General features: G+C 35.5%; 1 protein-coding gene and 1 long non-coding RNA gene across 16 annotated transcripts in view; both read right to left on the bottom strand.

Moving 5' to 3' along the window:
• The window catches only part of LOC125779099 (glutamate receptor ionotropic, kainate 2), a 2,985,835-nt gene that overhangs the window by 515,009 nt on the left and 2,444,564 nt on the right, over positions 1 to 26,262 (bottom strand). The window lies entirely within an intron of this gene.
• On the bottom strand, positions 43 to 14,598 carry LOC125779222 (uncharacterized). Its single transcript, XR_007423191.1, has 3 exons — positions 6,734 to 14,598; positions 6,486 to 6,661; positions 43 to 6,416 (listed from the first exon to the last, which is right to left on the bottom strand). It is a non-coding gene; the product is annotated as an uncharacterized LOC125779222 (long non-coding RNA).

Raw genomic sequence — 26,262 nt, 5'->3', positions numbered from 1 at the left:
TCGTGATCATTTCGCCAAAAACTCAACCCATATCGTTCCGCAACCACCGTATTCACCTGATCTGGCGCCGTGCGACTTCTGGCTGTTCACCAAGCTCAAAATACCGCTCCGGGGACACCGTTTTAATACGATAGAGGAGATTCAAGCCGCAGCGAAGACGGAACTGAAGGCCAACCCGGAAAGTGACTACAACCAGTGTTTCGAAGATTGGAAAATTCGTTGGCATAAGTGCATTGCATCGGGAGAGGACTCCTTTGAAGGGAATGAAATTGATTTGGAAGAATAAATAAAGAATTTTCAAAATAAATACAATGTCACCTTATTTTTTGGGCACAGTATGTTTGTAACTTTTTTAAGTGGAAGGCGACAGTAAGTTTAAGCAGCTCACCAAAAAGATGCGCTTAAAAGTATGCAACATCAATATAAAACTAGTTTTGGTGAGATTTAAATAGCATACTGAGTTGGGCGTCGACCGTTCATAAGATGCAAGGTTGTACAATAGATCATTCAATAATTTATCTGTGCTCTCGACTATTTGCTGTTGGACAAGCTTATGTAGCACTCAGTCGTTGTAGATCTTTGGACGGTATTCGAATTAAAGAACTAGACTGTTCAAAATTGACAGGTAAAACCTCATGTAACAGTGAAGCTTTAGAAAAAATGATTCTACTAAGAAGTAATAATTCGTAAAGTCATCAACAGGGCCGTCTTAAACCAAGCTGCGGCCCTTGGGCACACAAGAATTTGGGGCCCTTTTTGAAAGTAAAAAAAAGCGACTTATACTCGTACTAATTTTTTTTTACATTTAATAAAGGTAATCAAATACAGTATGATATAAATGTCATTAATGATGATGCGTGTAGGTGTGTGTGTTTGTGTGTGTGGGTGTGTGTGAGTGTGATTACGATATTAAGATAACGATTTCTTTCGGAATTTCTGTTGAGCAAAATCTTCTATTATATGTTTAAAGTAAATTTTTTTGAAAGATATCACTTTCTATACACATAATTGTCAAACTGCTCAGTCGTTCTTGTAATATTGTCGTTCGCAATTCATTTTTTATTCTCTTAAGCTGCTACCGCTCCCCACTACAATTGGTAACCATTAGACAAAGAAATATTCTATTAGCAATTTCTACATTTGGAAAAGTTTCTTCCGATTTATCTGATTTTATTACGTTATGTAAGTTTGAGATATTTAAATCCGTTGATTGTTTTGCTCTGTTTTTTAAATATTGGCTTAAATGAAAACATTCTGTTTTGAGCTCATCTGCATTAATGTCTTCATGATAAAATTCTGAAAATTCTTTGCATTTTTTGATCAACTCGTCAGATTCAATTGTTGTTAACTGACAAAGAAAACTAAATCGACTATAAATTTCTTGGTATGCTGCCGAACGTTTTTTTAAATGTGTATTTAATGTGTCAATTATGGGAATGAAAGTATCTACACGAAACTTATCCTTGTCTCTCAACTGTGCAGTCTCTGATGATGCTTCAAAAGAAGTGATGCTTGTGCTGCAATTTTTTTTTCTTTCAAATGTATCTTTGTAGTCAAATAATGGATTGTTTTCTTTAGCAGCCGTTTCGTACTGATCAAAATTATTGCGTGCGGTATTGAGATAACTGATCAGAGATTCGAAAAGTTTCGTTACAACGGCCTTGGTCAGGGTGCTACTCTGTAAACTTAGACTTGTTTTATTCATAATTCCCAAAAGATCTTTCCATATTTCCCTTTTTTTTCTAGGCTAAGGGCCTGATTGGTGTCACTTGCGATTAAGGACAATGTTTCAGAAATATTTGAATAACCATTTTGCAAAGCATTAATAGCATTGGCACGTGCAGACCATCTAGTTCCCGAAAGAGACTTTAGGACTCTATTTGCTCCTAAATGCTCTGTCAAAATTTTTCATCGTTTTGTTGAAGTCGAGAAAAAATTGAACAATTTTTATACAAATTGAAAGAATGATGCCGCTTCAGTCACATACTCAACAGCCTGAACACCCACTAAATTTAGCGAATGTGCCGCACATGGAACGTAAATCGCAAATTCGTAAATTTCTTTTATTCTTGACTGAACACCAGAGTACTTTCCAGACATATTTGATGCATTGTCATAGCTCTGCCCGCGAAAATCTTTTATAGGAATATCAAGGCTTTGAAAAGAGTTTAAACTGGTATCTGCTATATATTGCGCATTATGTTTATCCATAGGCAAAAATTGCATAAATCAAAAGGCTGTCCGTCTTTTACGTATCTAACTATGAAAGTTAGTTGGTCATCCTGGGGCAGATCTGGCGTAGAGTCTACGCTAATAGAATAGTATTTTGCTGATTTAAGTTCTCTGACAATGGTTTTTATTACAAATATTTGCCGATAATTATGATGTACTTCCTTTTTCCACGATTTCCGCAGTTTTTCATGTGATCAGCAAGAAAAGGATCAAATTCACTAATCAGTTCTAAGCATCCAAAATAATTCCCATTATTTTGCAATCCTAATGACTCATTATCGCCACGAAAAGCAAGATCTCTTGAAGACAAAAATGTCACTACTGCAACAATCCTCCTAAGCACATTCTTCCAATAGTTAATTTCTGTATTATAAGTATTGGGACAGCAAGTCAGTATCAATTCGTCCAGTAGTTTTCATTCTTGCAACATAATTCATCATAAATTCCCTGTGCTGTAAACTGTTATCATGCTCTAAGTATTAATAAGTTACTTATATGCTTCCAATCTTTATATCCATTACGAGAACTTAAATTATGTCCAGTACCAGTAGTGGTATTAAATAGACGGCAGAAATAACAGTATAAAGACTCACCATTTGTCAATTTACGAATAAAAATGTTTTTAAATAAGTATCTAGTTTTCGTTTTATCCTTTGAATCTGGAAAACTTGAAGAAGTTTCAGAGAAGTCACTATTCATATTTTGGAAAAACTCTGGTTCTTTTCGAATCCACCACCAGGGTCAGGAGACGCAGGTACATTCTCTAAGCTTGCAATTATTAATTCACAGTGGCATGAAGTCTATGGTTCAGCATCTAATGTATGTTTGTCATTTTCGTCACATGTAACCTCTTTTTCCTGGTGACATTCAGATGTACTTTTGTCTTGCGGTGATGAGAATGAATAATCTCGCCTTATTTGTAATTAGTAATGCGGGAATTTTTCCTTCATTATTATTGTTAGTTTACACAAAGAATTATTTTTCACTTTTTAGTTTGATGTGCTTTAAAAGCTTGTGTTTTAGTTTTTTTAAACTATACATACCTATTTATTGGTACATTCTCACCATGCGTTGTGATTTTCTTTGTTGCCTGCGCACTAGCTGGTACCTGCACACTGGTTGCTGTCAGCGCATTTGTTGCCCGATTGTTGTTTTCTGCTGCTTTTGTCGACTGCGTTCTTTGCTGCGTTTCCTTTTCTGCTGATCGCCGCCATGACTCATCATCGCCGGTACTCTTTATATTGCCAGTAGTTGTTATTGTAGTTGGGCCGATAAAACTGAAATAGGCATTCAAGGGATTCATACGGCCTTGCTGGTGAGGCTGCAAAGCACTCATTATTGTTTTTATTTATTTTTTGTTATAGCTGACGCTAACAATTGCAACAACAGGAAGTAACATCCGACACGAGCCGCTAAGGCTACAATTCGTAAGAATTGTAAGTCAAGGTGCAGGTAGTGAAAATTCTCAAGCGTTTTTGAGAAGCGATAATATAACTTAGAGAATGCGCGAATAAAATAAAGAAGCCTAATTGCCTGTCGATAGAAAATTATGGTAAAAAATGAGAACGCGTCCGGTCGATTCCACGGTTCAATTACAATAGAGCATTTATTTAATTTCATTTAGTTGCTTAGCCTAAATCTTAAAACTAACGGCTTAAACTAGTGGTAATGTTCATATGTATTAAAAAAGGGGTAAGTATAGTAATTTTCAACTTTCGTTAAATATTGTAGAAGATTACGTTGAGGTAAGTAAGGTAAGTAATATTTTAGTACTACAAATGTATTATCAAGGTAAGTATATAATAATAATATAATTCAATATTTTATAATTTTTATAATTCATTTTTCTACAATTCATTTATTATTTTTATTTTAGGTTTACATTTGTCGCTTGACGCAACAGGTAGAAAAAGGTTACTTTTTAGCATATGTATAAAATGTAAAATCAGTTGCAATTTAATATTTGAATAAAGAAGGTCATAAGGATCTTACAAAAAATTAAGGAATATTTTTTTCGGTGCCGAAGTAAAAGGCCCGATAACTTATATATATATGTTTGTATGTATTGCAACATATTAGTTATGCTGCATGATATGGGGTCGTTTTTAAGTGTACAACTCAATACATGTGTGTTTAATGTTATCTGATTAGTAAAGTTATGGCTTGTGCTTACTCATGCAATTTTATTTTTATTGGATGCGCATTGCATTTAAATGCACGTGTCTGTTTATGTACTTACATATGTACTATATGTATGTATGTTCAACATATTTGAACATAGATATTTATGTTCAGTAACTGTATGTGTTTTAACATATTCATGTATTACAATATCTCGGCTTTACTGACTCGGCTTACTTATTTTTGAAGATATTGCCGAGGGAAAGAAATGATTATTTAAAATTAGTGGACTGTGTGTTTTCTTGATCTTAAGTATTACATATTTCTTTTCTTATCTTAATTAAGATAACGAACAATTTGAACAATATTTTTAATAAACCGCATTAAGTTATAATTTTTTAAATTTTATTAATTAATTAAATTAACGCTAATGAAAAATTCTTCCAAGTTAATTTCTATGATTCGTACTAACGCGGCGACGCCAATCTTTAGCATATCCTATTGGATTCTAAAACGGCATAATACATACTACATATGGGGTATTCCATACCAAATCGACCACTTTTGAACCCGACCTCTTTAGATTTTGCTGAAACTTATCCATCCTTCTCTACCCTTTGAAAATCATTTTTGAGAATTTTTTCAAAATTTTTTGTCTAACTTCAAAAAAGTTATGAATTGTGATATTTTTTGCTAAAAAATGGCTTTTTTATTTTCAAATATCCATAACTTTGGCGACATTTTTTTTAAATTTTAATTTTGAATGAACTTTTCGAAAAAATACACGAAAAAAATTTAACACGATCAATTATATAAAATAATCGGTTTTTTTAAGTAAAATCGTAATTTTTTTTTGGAAGTTCGCCATTTTTTTCCTTAAAACAAACTTCAATTAATTTGACAACTATCCCTGCTAATCCCGGAGTGGGGCGATTTTTTTATATTTTTTTATTTACTAAAAAAAAATAAAAAATTTTTTCTCTGGCGTTTAAATATTTTACAAATTGTATGTTCAGTAGAGTTTGAAAATTTTTTAACATACAAACAACCATTTTTGTCCGGAATTATGCAAGGTAGTTGTTGAGTTCCTACAATTGGTTTCGTTTTCAAAAATCTGTCATTTAAATCAGTTAATGCTGTATTATAATCTTTTTCTGGAGAGAACTTAACTATGATACGAATATTTGGTAAGTTATTCGGATTAGATGCCCATTCAAAAAATTCTATCGGTGTTGTTATTTGTTTATCAACTGGAAGTTGGAGACTGGTTCTCGCTACGTGTCGTTTGATAATGAAACCAATTCCATTACACGGACCTTTGCCATGGGCAGTCGCAGAAAAATGCCATTCAGCAGGAATATCAAAATCATCTTCATGATAATATAAATTCACAAAATTTTTAGAGTTTTTGAACTGTTGAGGAGCCCCATCGGAAAAATAGTATATCTTGTTACAGCATTCAGGAAGACTTTTTACATAATCATTTCTTAATTTGATGAAAACATGAACAGCAGCGGCATCGTGATTATTACAGTCTGAAATAATTACTAAACTTTTGTGTTCAAGTTCATCATTTACTTTGTAATAAATAACCACCGGAAAAACTGTTGCTTGGTTATTATTCCAGTGAAAACCAGATGCTGCATTTTGTACTACAAACGCATAATTCTCTGCGAAATCACATATAATGACAAATTAATTTGGTTTCAATGTTTCTTTAAATTTTTTCAAAAATTTGGCTTGTTCTTTAGCAATAAATGAGTGAGGTAAAAGATCTTTTAGTTCACTACAAAAGTTTTCAATAAATTCTTCTGTAGGTTTGATAAAAGTTTCCAAACTACTTCTCGGTTTTGATATCCAATATTTATACGTAATATTCTCGATCTCCTGATTCTCAAAACATGTTAGTAGAATGTTACTCAACTCTTCTACTCCTGGGCAGTTGTTACATCCACCCAAATAGCATTGGACCGATGGAGTCTCACAAATCATCAAGTCCAAACAATCACTATAGTGTTTCATGGACTTTTCCGTATTTATTGTTAAAGAATGATGATTTGCACCTAAAAGAAAAGTTATTAAATAAACAGAAAATTCACACACTTATAATTATTAATTAATTTGTTAATTACCAAGCATCATCAACTTAAAGGTTTGATAGATCGTACATACACAGATGGTGTGTGTTCCACTTGCTCCTGCTAACACACAATGTTTCGGTCGTAAAGAAGCGAATTTTGAAAATCAAATTTTCAATTTTTTTAAAAAATCTCAATTTTTATTAACATTTGATGAGTCATTGTCCTCCCTATACAAAAAATGTTAAGTAATTTAGCCTTCAGATGTACCAGAAATCTCATCAATTCTACACTATACCTACCTAATTTCGATTCAGGTGTTGAAAGTAGACCCTTTTCTTCAACTAGCTTTTTTGCTACCGTTGTTCAATGTCGTGATGTATTCATGGTTTCACAAATACGCCTTTCACTCTATTTTTTAGGTAACAATGTCAAAATTTGTATTTTTAAAGACTTATCCATTTCTTTATCACTGAATTTGTCATGCAGCATTTTAATTAAGGAGCGAAAATTTTCGGCATCGTCGTCGATAGATCCTTCATCGGCAGCTGAGAGCAAACTTTTTTTAAGCTGTCAGATATCTGATTTATTTTATTATTTAAAAATTGATAATCATTCAATTTTTTTGAAGGAATCGGCGATTGATTCAACAGTCGCAATGCATAGTTTATAATGAGTAATTGAGTTGCAGCGCTAACTTGGGATGCCTAGCTTCATAATGGATTATCACTGTTCTCATTGTTGTCAATAAAATCATCTTCATGGTCACTTGCATCAACATTAGGATCATCACTAGTTTTTGGTTGTTCCTTGACTAATTTTGAAGCTTCTTTTCGACACGAACTGCATAACAAATGATGTCTGTTCGGAGCAGCTCCTTTCACTATGGAACTACCAATAATGAGTAGCATTAATCTTAAGTTATTATTTATACTTAAGTTAACTAAATTAATACGCACACAAATATTCCACCAACTGTGGTGAGAAAACATTGTAAATATTTAATATTTTATATTAATTGTTATCTGGTCACTCTAATTGTGCATATCCACCACACATTACTCGTTATTCTAATTCCTCATTTCCCTTTATCCTTTAATATGTTTATACATACATACATGTTAGAACAATTAAGCTTAGCTTTGCCTAAGCCTAGCATCTTAGTTTTAGTTCGCTTTTTACATTCGATACCGGCACACGCATTATTTTCTAGTTCGGTTCTTATATTCGCTACCTGCAGACAGGCAGGCATTTCACCTAATAAACCACCAGCCACGTAACTTTCTACTCGTTGTATTACATATATTTATATTAATAAATATTTTGTAAATATATATCGTCGTTGTTTTATATCGCGATTCGAAGCTATCAAAAAAGCTTGGTAGCTCAACATTTTGGTGACCCCGACGTGATCGCTGTGTGTGTTTATTGGTGATAAAGTTAAACTTAACATTAACTATCAAACTATTAGTTCGTGCGCCACCGTGCTAGTGTAACATTAGTGTGGACATATCTTGCAGTGAACAATTGATAAATCAAACTCGTGGTTTAAAACCTATTTGATTTGTGGCAAAATAGTGGCGTGATTTCTAGAAAGCGCTAGTACGGTAAATTTGGGTATTTAAGCGAAAACATTTCTAACGTAACTTAAAACCGTAAGCACCGTTTATCGGGTGCCGCTAATTTCTTCAACGGTTCAGTACGGTTAACCGCAATACGTTACCGCGCTGATCACCTAACCTCGTCAAACTGAAATTGGAAAGCGTAGCGCTTCTCAACATTGTTCCACATTTAAAATGAACAGCAATGAATTCCAGCCTATTATAGTGAATACTAATCGTTCTCGTTTGCCTCAATTAACGTTGCCGAAATTCAGTGGATGTTATATAGAGTGGACAAATTTCTATTCGATGTTCATATCAGTCATCGATAAGGACAGCGACCTAAGCGATGTGGACAAATTGCAACATTTGCGTTCCTGCTTGAGTGGTGCTGCTCTTGACACCATACGATCGTTGGAAATAAATGAGGCTAATTATAAAATCGCATTAGATCTTCTCATTAAACGATTTGATAATAAACGTCTTATTTTTCAGGCACATATCAGGGAGATTTTCGGGATGGACAAAGCAGATGGTACTGTCAGCAAGCTGCGAGCGTTGTCGGACAAGGTCAATTCGCATATATGTGCGTTGCAGTCACTTGGCTCCAAAGAGCAAATAGCGGACTGCATAGTGGTACAGTTTTTAACTCAAAAGTTGGACAAAGTAACTCAAGCAAAATGGGAAGAAAGTTCGTCAATAAACGAGTTACCATCGTGGGAATCATTAGCTGCATTTTTAGAACATCGATGTCGTACCCTCGAGAACGTAGAGCATGCATTACAAACACAAGCTGAAACATTTGGTAAAACTGGAAAAACCGTGAGTACACATCAAAGAAAATCCTTTGTTGCTTCAAATAGCTTACTGGGTGTTTGCGCATTTTGTGGAAATGCTGAACATTTGATTTATAATTGCCAACGGTTTTTAAATCTTTCGCCTAATATTCGTCAGAAAGAAGTTAAGAAACTTTTACTATGTCTAAACTGTTTAAAGAAAGGCCATCAGATGCGAGACTGCAAATCTAGTAATTGTCGAAAATGTCATTCAAAGCATCACACGCTTTTACATTTTAATCGTTTACCATCAGCTAATAGTAACGATTTACCATTAATATCGAACTCTGTCCAAGCTAATGCCATGACTGCAACGCTGCCAACGCAGCCTGACATCTCTGCTTCCCGATCTCCATCTGATGTTGTGCTTTTAGCTACTGCTATCGTTTTAGTAAAGAATCGTGCCGGAACTTTCGTACCTTGTCGCTCACTTTTGGACAACTTCAACTGTCTAAATCTAAATCCTTCGCTTCAGTTTCTGGAATTGGAGATGCCAATTTTCCAACAGACGGATGCTCAGTTAATCTCGTACTAAAGTCGCGGACTTCAGATTACTCAACAAACATTACTGCTCTTGTCGCTCAAACGATTACTGATAATCAACCGGGAACTTCAGTCATGACCGATGATTGGAATGTTCCTTCGAATATCCAACTAGCCGATCCTGCTTTCAACATACCACAACGCATCGATATGCTCATCGGAGCAGGACTGTTCTTCGAACTCATTTGTGTGGGGCAGATAAAGTTGGCACCTGGATTGCCCATTCTTCAAAAAACTCGACTGGGATGGGTTTTATCTGGTGGTTGGCAGCAAACTCCTCAACTATCTACATTTATTGTAAGCCAGAGATCTTCTAGTGGAATTGATAACGATATGCAGGTAGACAAATTAGTTCGCCACTTTTGGGAAATCGAACTTGTTCATGAACCAATTACCAAAAGTTGTAAAGAAGATCTCGACTGTGAGGAACATTTCAAAAATAATTATTCACGCTTACCTTCGGGTGAGTATTCGGTTCGCTTACCCATTAAGTGCAGCTTAGATTCACTTGGAGATTCATATTTAGCTGCTAGACGCAGATTCGAGAATATTGAACGCAAATTTAGTAGAAATCCTAATTTGAAGGCGAAATATAGCTCATTTATGAAGGAATATGAGCACCTTGGTCATATGTCATTAGTTTCTGAAGGAATGATTTCCAAGTGCAAGTACTTTCTACCTCATCATTGCGTTATTAAGGATGATAGTACGTCGACGAAGTTGCGAGTTGTTTTTGACGGTTCTGCGGCTACAACTTCAGGGTTATCACTAAATGACATACTCATGACTGGTCCTACCATTCAACCCAAACTTTTCAACATTCTCGTTCGTTTTCGTACCTTTCCAATTGCACTCACTGGGGACATTTGCAAGATGTATCGATGCGTTCGCGTAACACCTCCAGATAATATGCTTCAATGCATACTATGGCGAGATTCCCCAGAAGAAAAATTACGTATATACAAGTTAGACACTGTCACATACGGCACCAAGCCTGCTGCGTTCTTGGCTATACGGACTATGCATCAGCTAGCATTAGATGAATCCTCATCTTATCCACTTGGTTCAGAATTCGTTCTTCGCGGTTTCTATGTAGATGATCTTATCTCCGGAGGAAGTTCATTAGAGGAGGTACAACAAGGCAATAACAAACTACAAACGTACTTTCTAAAGGTAACTTTCAGTTAAGAAAGTGGTGCTCTAAGAACTCAGATGTTCTCAGCAAAATTCCTGTTGCTGATAGAGAAAGTCTTCTTAGTTTCCATGAATCCAGCGATATTGTCAAAACTCTTGGACTTGTTTGGAATCCATCGAAGGATGTCTTTTTGTTTAAATATAAACCTCAGCAAACATCGGAAAAATGTTCCAAGCGTTCCGTATTGTCTACCATAGCACGCTTCTACGACCCATTAGGTCTGATTGGTCCTACACTTACTAGAGTTAAAATACTGTTGCAAAGGATGTGGAGAGACAAGCTCGATTGGGATGAAAGTTTACCACTTTCCATATGCACAGCATGGTTAGCATTTTGTAACGATTTTGTTGATCTTCAACATACTTCATTTCCGCGCTATGTTCTTCAGCCTGGCGCTACTGTTCAAATACATGCATTTTGTGATGCCAGCCCGGAAGCATACGGCGCTTGTGTTTACGTTCGCTCAGTTAAGGATAATGACATTAAAGTCCACTTGTTGTGTTCCAAGGCTCGTGTCGCTCCTCTTAAGACGCTGACAGTGCCCAAATTAGAGCTTTGCGCAGCCGCCTTACTGGCGCAATTACTATCTGAATTAAGAAAAATGAATATATTTGATTGTTCTTATTACTGCTGGTCGGATTCATCAGTGGTTCTCTCATGGCTACGACAGGAACCCTCAAAGTTCAACGTATTTGTTGCCAATCGAATTTGCGCTATACAGCAATTAACTGAAGGCATGCAGTGGCGTTACTTTCCCACCTCCATGAATCCTGCTGACATCCTATCAAAGGGCGCTACACCAAAGGAGCTTCTAAGGTCAAGGCTTTGGACGTATGGTCCACAATTTTTGGAAAACGTCGAATCATCATGGCCACAACCATGCGCATCTCACATATCTCTACCAGAAACTCGTCAAAAGGTTTTGCACATCTCATCTGATAGACCCGACATAACTTTTTCGTTCAAATATATCAACTCGTTCGGAACAATGCAGCGTATCTTTGGATACATATACAAATTTATAAAGTCGAAAGGATCACAGCTCACAACTACAGATATCCATCGTGGGACTCAATTGCTCATACGCCTAGTCCAAAGAGCACAATTGTGGTCAGAAATCGTCGCCCTGAAGGAGAACAACTTTGTACACACATCAAGTAAAATCGCTTCGTTATCGCCATTTTTGGATGATTTTGGAATTATACGAGTTGCAGGTCTTTTAAAGAACTCAACATTAGACTTTGAGGCACGTCATCCAATGATTTTACCAAAAGATCACCCACTGACGTCGTCAATAATCACTCATTTTCATCGAAAGTATCACCATGCAGGTCCTCAGTCTCTACTTGCCTCCATTCGTATGCAATTTTGGCCTATAGGTGGCAGGAAAACTATTGCCAGTGTTCTACGAAAATGTATCATATGTTGCAGATCGAAACCACGCCTCATTGAGCACATCATGACCGACTTGCCTAAGGAACGCATCCATGCTTCACGGCCCTTTATCGTTACGGGCATAGACTACTGTGGACCATTTTATTTCAAACCCGAAACGCGTAAAAAAGCACCTCAAAAATGCTATGTTAGCGTATTCATTTGCTTCGCCACAAAAGCCGTGTGGATGGAACTGGTGAAAGATCTTTCAACAGGCTCGTTTCTTGATGCACTTAAGCGCTTTATAGCAACTCGTGGCATACCAAGTTGCATTTGGTCAGACAATGCTACAAATTTTGTTGGCGCCAAGAACGAGCTGAAGGATTTACGCGAGCTATTTCTTAGTGAAAATCATCGCAATCAAGTTCACGCTTACTGCCTTAATAATGAGATAGATTGGCGTTTTATTCCTCCTCGATCACCACATTTTGGTGGTCTGTGGGAGGCAGCAGTAAAAATGGCAAAAAAGCACTTCTATCGCTCCGTTGGTTCTTCTTGGTTTTGAAGAATTACGCACCTTAGTATGTCAAATCTCAGCAGTAATTAATTCAAGACCTCTTGTACCACTTTCAGAAAATCCAGAAGATCTTGATGTACTGACGCCCGGACATTTTCTTATTGGTGGTCCTCTTATCGCTATTCCTGAGCCGAACCTCACGCATCTAAACTGCAATCGTTTAGATCGCTGGCAGCAGATTACCTACATACAACAGATATTTTGGAAGCGATGGAGTGAAGAATATCTTACTATTCTACAACAACGAGCGAAGTGGCGTAAACCACACCCAAACATTGAAGTCAATGACATCGTATGCATCAAAGACGAAAATTCAGCACCTCTTAAATGGCCCTTGGCTCGAGTTACAGAACTTGTCACTGGGACAGACGGGGTTGCAAGAGTAGCCGTTCTTCGTACGTCTACCGGCATGATGCGTCGAGCTATCAACAAACTGTGCGTTTTACCTGTCAAAGATTCTTTTGAAAGTTAGACCTTTCAACGGGTGGAGGATGTTCGGAGCAGCTCCTTTCACTATGGAACTACCAATAATGAGTAGCATTAATCTTAAGTTATTATTTATACTTAAGTTAACTAAATTAATACGCACACAAATATTCCACCAACTGTGGTGAGAAAACATTGTAAATATTTAATATTTTATATTAATTGTTATCTGGTCACTCTAATTGTGCATATCCACCACACATTACTCGTTATTCTAATTCCTCATTTCCCTTTATCCTTTAATATGTTTATACATACATACATGTTAGAACAATTAAGCTTAGCTTTGCCTAAGCCTAGCATCTTAGTTTTAGTTCGCTTTTTACATTCGATACCGGCACACGCATTATTTTCTAGTTCGGTTCTTACATTCGCTACCTGCAGACAGGCAGGCATTTCATCTAATAAACCACCAGCCACGTAACTTTCTACTCGTTGTATTATATATATTTATATTAATAAATATTTTGTAAATATATATCGTCGTTGTTTTATATCGCGATTCGAAGCTATCAAAAAAGCTTGGTAGCTCAACAATGTCCCAAACTTACTTTAATAATGCCAGTTGCTGGACATAAACCCACTTTTCTTAAATGTTATTCCAACTTAAATGGATTACAACATCGATCGGATTTCTTTATTGATGCCATAATGTCTTCATAAAATTCTTCCAATCATTTTATATTAATACTAGCGTTACCCGGCGCGCTTCTCAACGCAAAAAATTGATTGATCCTAGTTGCCCTAATGCCTTATTTGCAATCGTAAGGCACAAATCTTCGATCATTATCAAGGCTTCATTATACATTTCCAATGTCAGCAGCAATTCAGGATCATTGGAACGATGTCGAAGTCGAATCAAAATGTCTTCAGCCATGAAATCTTTGTATTTATTCCACAATTCCAGTGGATTTGATAGAAAACATGTTGATATTATGATCGCAAATAACCTACGAATTTGAATTGGTGGAGAAACAATTGATGCATCACGAAGCGTAGCATCCCAATGCGTATCATCTTCCAGCAAATGCAAGTGTTGACATGCTTCACGGTATGTTGCGCACAATTGACCATTAACAGTTCGGAATGATTTAGGTCCATGTACGTTCACCAACAAAAGTCGCAAGTAAAAACATTCAACATTAGCTGGACTAACTGTATAAATGCGTCCCAAAGCATCTGTTCGAAAAATACCTGGATAACCATCAACAGGTGTGCCTTGTTTGCGACGTTGAAATTTTTTGTTGATGCATTCCATGTGAAATAGTGAGGCACTACCGAATATAGCAAAGTCCTGGAAAATTCATCAGTTTCACATAACTGGAAATAAGCTGTCAGTGTAGTTACTGGTGGCTCTACTGCTCTTTGTTCGGCATTTGCAGCAGTGTAGTAAACACGTTGGCCGTTTTCAAGATGAACTGCCAAATGTACAACAACCGGATGTCTGTCATGAATTGGAAACGATAAAATACGCCATACAGCTTCATTCGTACTAATATAATCGTCATGATTATTCTCAGGAGCCACTCCAAAAACAGCCATATCGCTGCCCTTATTCACATACTTGCAAATATATTTGATTGATTTTACAGAATTGCAATATTCTACATTGATGTGAGCGTTGAACATTTTTGACAGCATCGGTGAGTACGGAACTATCCACCGGTTATCGATTTCAACATCTTGATTTTTAATTTTAATTACAGTTGATTAAACGTTGTCTTCAGTTGATCGTCGACGATACTGTGGATATCCATCATCTCCTGTAATTGTTTCAGCAATCAATTGCTTTGGAAAACGTTTCGAACATTTATCATCAATCATACAAAGTGAATTTCGATTAATATCACCACAGGGACCGTGAATCATATTTTTCGTGACAACTTCGAATAATCCTGGGTCGATGGTTTGATCTGGAATTCCGGCCGATATGACGGTATCAATCATATCTTGGGTTATTTTGTTTACGCACCAAATCAAAATATGTGCGTGAGGTAAGCCTCTTTTTTGCCACTCTATGGTATACTCAAAGCACCGCCCTTTTTCAAATACACGGAGTTTGACAATCAGATCCATTAATTTTTTCAATTTTTGTTGGAATACACGGGCAGTTATGTCATGCCGATCTTTTGGCACCTGACCATCAAGTAAACAATCAGACACATCGACCCACTTCGGGTTGCACGTAAATGTTATGAATAGATCCGGTCGTCCATAATTTCGTACATATGTCATCGCATCTTGCGTATATTCATGCATATGACGTGGACTACCAACATATGATGATGGTAAAATTGTTAAACGGCCGATATCATTCACATTTACATCATTGATTATTGCGTCACGCAAATGTATGTATTCCTCTGATCTTAATCGGGATTGATTGTAACGGATGAAATTTAATCGCTCACTTTCAATTTTGGCGTACATATCGACGATATATTGATGCGAAAGTTGATTGCATCGCAAAATAAAATTTGTTTCTTGAGGGCGAATCATCAATCGGTACGAATAAAAATTCATCGCACTGACTTTTTTTGTTGATTCTTGACCTGTATTGCAAAAATTAATTAGCGAATGAAAATGATTTATAAATCATATTTAGCACACACGTAAATTGCGGGAATTCCCGTCATTCATGTTTCCTTCAATAAAACAATTGCGGGAATTCCCGCGCTACTGTCAAAAATGGTTCACTTCTTATCACTGCACATTTTTAGTGTTGGTAAAGTCGTGAACTACCATCCCTGACAGGCCAACCGCAATTCAAACAAATTTAATTTGGGGAATCCCCATTCAAAGTTAACGTGCCAGTCATTTGTGGTTTGTTGAGAGGAAGTTTCAATAAAACGAAATGCGGGAAATCCCGACAAAAGTGCATAGGAAATTCATGTGGTAATGGCGGGAATTCCCTAATTTGTTCAGACTATTTAAAAAAATTAACCTGTAGAAAAAAAGCGGGAATTCCCGCTCTTCAATTTTGTATGGAAAAATTAAGTGATTATCTGGCAGCCACCCGCTAAATTCAAATGAACGCGAACGTGTTAAACAAAATAAAATGTATATGTACCAGTTGTTGGATTTATCATTGGTATGTTGATGTGATAGCCATCGTCCCCTCTCCAAAACAAAATGGGGTATTGCAATGCATCATAACAGCGATGGAGTTCTGAAATACGTTGTAAATTCTCATTTCTACGATACAAAACAATGTCTCGGGACTGAAACTGTTCGCCAACCACAACAATGGCTACTTCATCAATCGTTGGTGCATTGAATCGTCTGGTGTGCTCCCCAATTGGTGTTTTATTTATTATGATTTTGTGGCCATCGGAGGGCATCCGTTCGAGTGCCACTTTAAACAATTTCACCAATTCATTGTGTTGATGAAAAAATGTTTGCAATTCATTCACGATTGATCTTCTCGTATTTGTCGAAATTGCACAGCGCTTATTTAATTCACGATTCTCACCATCAATGAAATATATTTGCAAAATTTTATGATCACCATCTGGGAATGGTAGCAAAGACCCAGCTCTATGGTATATTTGACCTTGAATCTGTAACGGTCGAGAAATATATATAGATGATAACGGATCTTAATTTCTAAAAACATCGAACACAGGGACGGCACATAAATTAAAAATGATATTGCTAATTCCACACGAAGAAGTCACCTTAAACGTCGGCATAAATCCATTTTTTATAATATTTGTAGCTCCAAAAGATGTCATTTGAAAGCATGAATTGTATTTTTGAATATTTAAGAGGAAATGCTTTGACGTTGGCGAATTACCAAAAACCAATGAATGCAAAGGTTCTGGCGGAAGTTCTAGCACCGGTAATTTGACTTTCCCACCAGCACAACACATGCCAGGCGTTTCGTTTATGAATTTAAATGCTTTGCAATGTATACATTCTATATTCATCTGGCCAATGTAGGTACATGCTGTAATCAATGGTGGCATCGTAATTGAAAGCCGCGTGTTCCATTTGACGTATTTCATAAACGGACGTACGCCCACGACGGTTCTTGGTGCTTCACTATTATCCAAGTGAGTTTTCCGTCTGTGTCGTTGTGTTTCCATTTCATTTCGTCGAACACGATCTTCTTCACTTTGTGATCTTCGATTTAACGCTGTAGCATTTGATTAACGTGAACGTGTGCCAATGTTTGGTCGTCTTGAACGTGGCATTCTTTCAGTACAGTGTATGACTAATTGAATGTAAAAGCAATACATTGAAAATTATTTCTAGAAAAAATTATACATTTAATTCAAACTTCAATGTGTGTGCGTGGAAATATGAATTCACATACACTCACACTGGACATAACCTCAATTGTGCAAATAAAGAAAACACTCACCGGAAAATGAGATCAAATTAAAATTGTGAAAATTAAGTAACGCTTGGCAATTGAACTATATATATAAAAATGAAGCAATTAAAATACAATTAAAAAAGAAACACATGGTTAACACTCACCAAAAGTATGTTTGTTCAAAATGAGAGCAAGATATAAAAGAACTCAAAGCACATAAGAAAACTGTCAACTGAATTCCAATGACAGCAAATTAATATTCTGTTCGCAATGAGAGCACGATGTAAAATTGATAAATCGTATTGAAAATACTTGATTTTGGTACAGTGTATTTACTCACAAAAAATGTCAAACTCAGGAACGGCTGCACCGATTCCAAACAAACTTCACACAAACCACCTCCTTATAGGTAGGAACAAACTCTAAAATTTTTGTGTCAATCGATTCGGCGGTTCTTGAGTTATAAGATTACCAAGGAAATGTAACTTCTTTTTATATATATAGATTAAATTCTACGAGAAGTGTTTCATTCTACGTGAACTATTTTAGTCTGGTTTAATTTAGTATTTTCACGTATTTATGTATAATTTTAAGAACTATCGTAATGTATGTGTATTTTCATATGTACATATGTAGCATATTGTTTATGCTACATGGTATGGTATTGTTTTCAAGTGCACATGTTGTGTGACCTTGGGTTTGTTTTATGTCGGTATTCTGCGTGAGACGATTGTCTCATGTCTCTTATAGTGACTATAGTAATTTAGTGATTCTGTTAGTCAGGAGTCTCATTTTGGTATTCTGGCAATTACAGTATAGTAGTATACTGTAAAGTAGTATACTCTATTTGCCAGAATACCAAAATGAGACTCCTGACTAACAGAATCACTAAATTACTATAGTCACTATTAGAGACATGAGACAATCGTCTCACGCAGAATACCGATATTAATGTGAGTACATTTAGAGACAGTTGCTAAAATGTATTCTAAGAACCCATGGGTTATCATATGTAAACATTTTATCCTTAGTAATGTTTGTGTTATTGTCTATTGAATGCTATTGTTTTGCATGACAATGCATTTTAAGTATGTTTTTGTATATGTATGCATGTGTCATCGATCAAGTGGGGCGAGTTCAACGCATTTGGTTTGCTTCCGAACGGCTTCAAATATAAGTAGTTGCAATGATTTCAAATGGTTCCAAATGGTTTATTTCTAAATAACAGTATTAAGGCAATAGACATTTATAAATAATTACATTATTGACAATTACTTACCGCAGTATGTCCTTCCACTTTCCTCGCTGATCGATGAATAAGCTCAAACACGACATGCACTGGCATATATGCACAAAGGCACTTGCATTTACCGTGCAGATCAGCACAGCTAGGATAGAGGGAAAACATACTGCAGCTTACAAACAACAAGTATATAAGCCCAGATAACTAATTAGAGCTTGCGCTTACCTGCTTATGCTTGTGCGAAGATGGGGAAATGACAAATATAAATACAAATTGCACAAACAAGAAAGCAGAAGCTTTTCAGTTGGAATAATGTATATAATATGAAGTTCGCGACAATTTAAAGAATAATGAAAATGAAACATTCAACTGTAAAATAAACATAGAAATTGAATATTACAATACTTATATGTATATGGGCAAGGGTTGCCAACAGCATGTTCAATATATTTGAACATAGATATCTAATATTATGAAAAATATAAAAGTTTTTAAATATAATGTTGTTGTCCGACCTTTGGCATGTTTGCAGCTGTCAAAATAACTGTGTCCTTAAGAACGTGTGTATATTGTATATTTGACAGATGTCGTTTGCAGTCTGTCGCTGTCATTGTGTTCAGCACATGATCGCTTACATTTAGTGTGTATGTGTAATTTAAGTAAGTGCAGAGAACGTATTTATATGTTTTTATAGAGAAGGTTCACGATGACGAAAATTTAGGGATATTTCAATTTTGGGATATTTACTGTTTTGGATGAGCGTGTTTCACCACAGAAAATTATTAACGTGTTTCACCACTTAACATCAGGGGCATGAAAATAGCAGAATTGAGCATTTTCAGTGTTAAATGAGAAAAATTATGTTATTTTAGCATAATGTACGCTTACAGCTTCGCATATTTACAATGCGCAAACGACTCTGCATATAATTTATATAAGTACATATATACATACATATTAGGGTGTGCCATTCTGAGGCAACCTTTTTTTTCCACTGAAAAACAGGCTCAAAACTTTCGAAAATGTGTAAAAAAAAGTCACTCAAAAGATGAGCTCCTAATATTAATATTAAGAGGTGAATATTTCAAATTTTCTGTTTTCCATATAAATTACATAGAAAAAAAATCGTTTTTTTTTTGTGGTGGTTATTGTGCGGAGGTTTTATATGTGCCCCGATGGCTGCCAGTAGGGATGGTAAACTCGATCCCGATTCTACTCGAGAATCAAGTTTTCTCGTAAAATAATCGATTTTTCGAATGTCAAGAACCGGTTCTTAATCGACTTCGAATAATGGAGATCGATTCCGAAAAATCGATTATTTTACGAGAAAACTCGATTTTCGAGTAGAATCGGAATCGAGCTTACCATCCCTACTGGCAGCTATCGGCGCACATATAAAACCTCCGCACAATAACCACCACAAAAAAAAAATGATTTTTTTCCATGTAATTTATATGGAAAACAGAAAATTTGAAATAGGCACCTCTTAATATTAATATTAAAAGCTCATCTTTTGACTGACTTTTTTTTTACACATTTTCAAAAGTTTTGAGCCTGTTTTTCAGTTGAAAAAAAAGGTTGCCTCAGGATGACACACCCTAATACATATGTGATATTTTATTTCAAAGCAAACAAGCATGTACATACTTACGTACAAATTGAACCATTTCATGGCAAATTCCTTAAAAATTTTGAAATACATATGTAATAAAGTCATGTTTATGGTTTTACATAAATATTTAATTAATGAAGGTTGATAAGATATGTACATTCGTAGCAAAGTAGATCTTTAAGAAGCAGAGGTTAAGATCAAAGTAATACGCAAAACAAACGGGGCCTTACTAACGCCAATATGCATATATGCAAGACTTCTGACGTACTACTCTCGCAAATTGTGATGGAGAACGGCAACGAGCTAATCATCATAAACGAGCAACATAGAACTAAAGAGAGAGGTATCTGGCTAGAAGAAAGTAGCTCTACCGCCGCTATAAGGCTAACCCCAGGAAGTAACGCCGTCAGAGTAGAAAAAGGGGCCTTTTCACATTATTTAGTCGCTGCTTGACGCTAAGGAACAGCATACAAGAATTCCATGAAAACGTCGATAATATTGAGGAAATAGAACTAACTATCGCCGGTAATCTAAATTCAAAAGCCGTAGATTGGGGTATGCCAATCACGTTTTCGAGAGGAAAGCACATTCGAGAAATATCTGCGCGGTTTGGTATAATAGTGCACAACAAGGGAAAAGTAACCTTAGTAGTACTACATTACCCTATCATCAGGACGCATGGCAGGCTCAATCAGAAAGTGGAAAGCCCTTGAGGATTACACTGACAGCGATCAACAGTATATTTCTTTCACGTTCGACACCGGAACAATCGCTAACTAGCACAGGAAAAATTCTGGAACACAAAAATGGAAAATTTCGAAGCTAAATACTTCAAAATGAGTCTCTGCAATAGACAACTAGTGTACATATAGCAACCCCATAAATTCAAGTAAAATTATGGAGGACAAAGTGCTTAGTACAACAAGAGCCTGTCAACAATCAATGCTCCAGGCTTCCCACAAAAGTTTACTGGTAGACTGAAACTATGAGATCTTATTTATCTTTCAGAATTTAAAATTGCACAAGAAGTAATTTAATAATAGTATAGAATAAATATGCAAAAATACAAAATATATGTATGTAAGTTATTTAAAGCAATACCTGTATCACAAAGTATCGAAAATTGTTAATCGAAAATGAAGTAATAAAATGCACAAATAACTTTTATTCAGTCCAATTTTGTAAAAACGAGTTACATAATACTTTTTGCATAATAAAAAGGAATATTACATGTGTATAAGATATGCTAAATAACAAATACTCGCTGTACAGAGAAAAATTAAGCAAATACAGTAATAAACGTAATGTCAATAATCACATAATAGAAGTATGATAATTTTTGTAGATTAGATGAACCATTGTAGTCCAGTAGTTTTTGAGGAAATAATTTTACAATTTTATCGTGCTCTAAAATTCAACCTTCCACAACTTTAACAAAAACAAGGAATTTTGAAATTTTTATATACAGAGGTATGCGTCTTGTCCCCCTCATAATTTTCAAATTCGGTGCTTTTGCGAGGAACTGCAAGCAACTACGCAGTGCAATGGACCATAATTGGCTCGTATTTCCACGCTTGAGGACTGGTTCATAATGTGCAATCCTCTAACCTGACTGTCGATTGGAAAAATGATGGAAATGATGGAGCAATGTTTCCATTGTCTTACACCGACACAAAAATTAGGTTTTTTAAGAATAAAGATCATTGAAATATTCCTCAAAATCAGCTATTTCTTGTTTTTGTTGGATTATGAACTTACGCGGCACCCACTTTATACAGAGCTTTCGCTTCGTTAGGGCGTCCACTGCCTTCATTGTCCTTGGTGCTTATTTCGCCTCCTTCCAACTATGCAAGTCTCTTTACATAGGTTGATTTCCCTGGGAGCGAGCCCAAATTCCAGAGTATTTTTATACTCTTGCATCCAGTTGCTACAAAGTTTTATAGTTTTGTTCACCTAACGGCTGTACATATGACATACAACTAAACGAGATAAATATAGGGCTACACATATGTATACAAATGATCACAGTGACGTGAAAAGTTGAAATCCGGTTGACCGTATGTCTGTCCGTATGTGCCAGCTGTAAATTGAGTAAAATTTTAGATATCTCGATGAAACTTGGTATGTGAGTTTCCTGGAAAAAAAGTTCGAGTTCGTAGATGGACGCAATCGGACCACTGCACAGTGGGGTAAATGGTGCTCAAAATGGAGATTAATTCCCACAAGTCTTCTAGTTATGAAAAAGTTATTTTTTTTAGTTAATTAATCATAAAGAAGTAAGAAAATAATGCAATTCGAGTTTTTTTATTGTTTTTTTTTTATATCTTAAAAAATATGCTGAACATCGGTTTTCTAAATTTTTAATTTTATTAAGCTTCAAATTTTATTTAAAATATATAAACTGTTTCTTCATCACTATAATCATATTCATGATCATTGTCGTCTTCGCTTGAATTTTTATCATCGCCTTCATCATCATCGTCATTATCAACTTCATTATTATTGCCACTCTCTATCACGATCAACTCTAATGCTTCTTCGGGTAAATCCTGCACTTTTTTTTTGGTAATTTTCTTGTGGTTGATATAACGGAAGCAGAACTGATTAAAAGTCTGTTAAATATGTCTTCATTTGCTTTTTTTCTGCTGCATTTGCGAGAAAAATTGTCTCTAAAATTCTTAAAATCTTTGATTCGAGCTTCCTGAGCTTCTTCTGATAATTGCCCGATTGGCAACATAGCGTGCGATATTATCTCTAGTCCATGGATAAAATATTTGTGAAGTGTTGGAGGCATGTTATACCAAGGATAACATTCAACGAAATATCGTGCCCACTAGAAACGACTACGAGTATTGTATGCATCTTTTTAATCAAACTTATGTCAACTTTAGTAATTGCTACTGACATCTCGGGATTTTGAAAAAACGCCTAGCTGTATTGCCATCGTTAGAATTCCCAAAGCCAGGTTTCGGTTGGTCTACAATCAGACCAATTTTATCTTTAAATCCTTTTTGAATCCTTTCTTTATTTTCCGAAACTAATAGTTTCTCACTTTCTGTTCGAGCTTGCCACTTTTTTATAGACAATTTATATGATAAGTGGAGAAGACATTCAAAGAACCTAATCCACCCATGAAGTATTGAAAGCCCAAATTGTAAATTTTCTGTTTTTACAACTTTCTTCACCATTTCATCAATTTTATTAAAATCTTTCGAGCTAGCTCCACATAAATAACATTTTTGTGTAGATGTTGTTTCTGTTAATGCGTTGCATACTTTTCCATCAACCATAGATAAAATTAAATGGTGTTTAACTTCCAAATACTTATTTCCATAAGGTATAACCGAATTAACAAGATTTCGTATTTCTATACCAACTCTTTCGTTTTCAGTTCTAGAAACAGCTGTGGACTCTTTTACAAATTCAATTTATAAAGGCCTGCATAGATTTTGCCACATAATTTTGCTTCCACAAATCAACCTGATTGGAACAATACAGGTGATGAAAACTGATGAATCATTTGCACCCGGATTATGGTACGCTTGCTTATATGAGCTGTGTCCAGAGCTTCTATCGAATCCCCACTTAGTGTACAAGCATAAATTCGTCATTTCCTCATCGTTCAATGTTTTAATTACGTTATTTTGGGCTAAATTTATACGCTCAGTGGTATGGTCTAAAAGGGCTTGCAAGCTTACTTGTGCTGAAATCTCGCAAAAATGCATGCTCTCATGTCTAGTATAACAATCCGTTTTTGCTGATTGGACATATGAATAGCAAGGAAACCTATCTGGAGCAGATTGCCTTATAACATTGTACTGTTGTCGAGATAACTTTGCTTCCACCAAAACAAATAAAGCGTCTCCTTTGGACATTTGCTGTGATAGTGATGATTTGGCAATACTTTTATGAAATTTTTCCGCTCTCGATGGTGAACTTGCAACCTCTTTCACTATCTTTGACGCTTCCACTTGCCCTGAAGCTCTAAAACTCATTTGTGCAGCATAAGCTAATAAAGGCAAAGGCACACTATCTCTTAAAAATTTACTTTCTTTTTGCTTCGTTGTCAAAATTTTATTTCAAAAATTTATGTGATTATGTTTATTATTATACATATGTAAGTAAAACGCGAATTTTAGACTATTCCGGAATATGTTCTTATGCATTTAAACTGCCACTTATCGTAACGTAGGGTGTGAACAAAGCAAACAGGCATCCACTGAACAACAATAACAAACCACTGAACAACAATAACAAACCTTTTTTTGCAATTGCTGTATTTGTTCTTCTTCTGCCTTGAGAAATTCGTGTATATTTGACCAGACAGTTCGCATAAAGAAATGCATATACTGAGAAAGTGCGCAGTATTGGCGCAACTTTTTTTTTTACAAAAAGAAACTACAGCAGCCATAGATTACAGGAATGAAACACGATTTGCTTTACCCCGCTTAACTCACAACTATATGTCTGCATATAAGGTCGAAATCCCAATATTTTAAGGCTTTCGCCAAAAAAAAAATTAAAATACTTAGAGACACGTAAAAACGTAAATGAAATCTTTTTGTATTTACTAAATTACCTGAACAAGAAGGCTCTATTACAATTTTCTCAAGATTTGTCCAGTTAAAGAAAATAAAAAACTTCGAAAAATGAAAAAAATCACGTATATCACTGTGCGCATACAAAAAGAAATAAACTTGCAATTTTCAGAGAATATTACAAGAAAACTGTAAATTTTTTGCCAAATATTTGTTCAGTTAGTGATGTAGAATTTTATCTACTTTTGTTTGATACCAAAAATTTACTTGTACCTTGAATTTTGATTTTTGAATTAATCTCCAAAATCGGCACATTTTACCCCAATGTGCACTGCCACGCCCACAAATCACCATTAACCGAAAACATATAAAGTGCCATAACTAAGTACTAAATTAAGGTATAAAGCTGTAATTCGGTAAAAAGGATCCCAGCAGCAAGAAGCACCTATGGGCAAAATTGTTTTGTTAAAGTGGGTGTGTTCCCTCTAATAAAGTTAACTTACATACCTCCTAGCCACTTAATCCACTATAAGGAAATTTTCAGAGTACAAACTTTATGAGAAATTTTATCGACAGTGTGAAAATGGATGAAATCGGAAGATAGCCCAGCTCACTCCTTATATAACGGTACTGTTAAAAAGAACTAAAAACGCGATAAATCAACAACTAAATACGCCAGAGACATTAAATTTTACTATCGATATGATATAAGAGAGATTTAGGGGAGCCGGTGCGAAAATTGGACGATGGGCGTGACACCGGACACTTTTTGATGAAATCCCATATCTCCGGATTCGACTAACCGATTTTTGTGAAATTTAGTACGTGACATTCCTTTCATATTTCTTTGTCACGTTGTGAAACAACCAAATCCAACCAAAACTGTTAAAAACCCTAGGTACCGAATATGAGGCCCCAGAATCTATTGTTGACCTATTACCGAAAATATCGGTCAGTGTGTGAGATATGTAACTATAATCAATCCTTCTCCTATCTTTATATATATAAATCTTCTGACCGTGTGTTTGCCTTGAGATTGCTCCTAAACGGATGGGCCGATTTTGATGAAATTTTGTCTGTACGTTCAAGGAGATTCGGGAAAGGTTTATGTTTACAATTTGGTCCACTGGAAAATGTTTTTTAAATTATTTTTTCATTTTTAATCAATTTTTAATTTTGTAATGTTTGATCGATAGATGGCGCTACCATCGCAGTATCCAATATTCAAACCTTAAATTGGCGTAAACGTGTATGAAACAAAACGATGCCAAAGTAAAAGGCGATATCGTTGGATATATATCATTATGAGGAAAAGTCGGAAAATTGGACATTTCTAAAAAGTAAATTTTTTCCATACACATTTTTTTTTCAATTTTTGTTTATTTTGTTTTTCAATATTTTGATTTGTAAATTATTTGATTCGTTCAATTTCGGTCGCTTGCTTTTTTTTTCGTCTATTCAAAAGAAAAATTATTGAAAATTATTCAGTGAAAACTTTACGTGTG

Source organism: Bactrocera dorsalis, chromosome 6, assembly GCF_023373825.1.
Source record: "Bactrocera dorsalis isolate Fly_Bdor chromosome 6, ASM2337382v1, whole genome shotgun sequence".
Classification (NCBI taxonomy): domain Eukaryota; kingdom Metazoa; phylum Arthropoda; class Insecta; order Diptera; family Tephritidae; genus Bactrocera; species Bactrocera dorsalis.
Note: the sequence above shows the minus strand (reverse complement) of the source record. Positions and strands in the feature narration are given on the sequence as shown.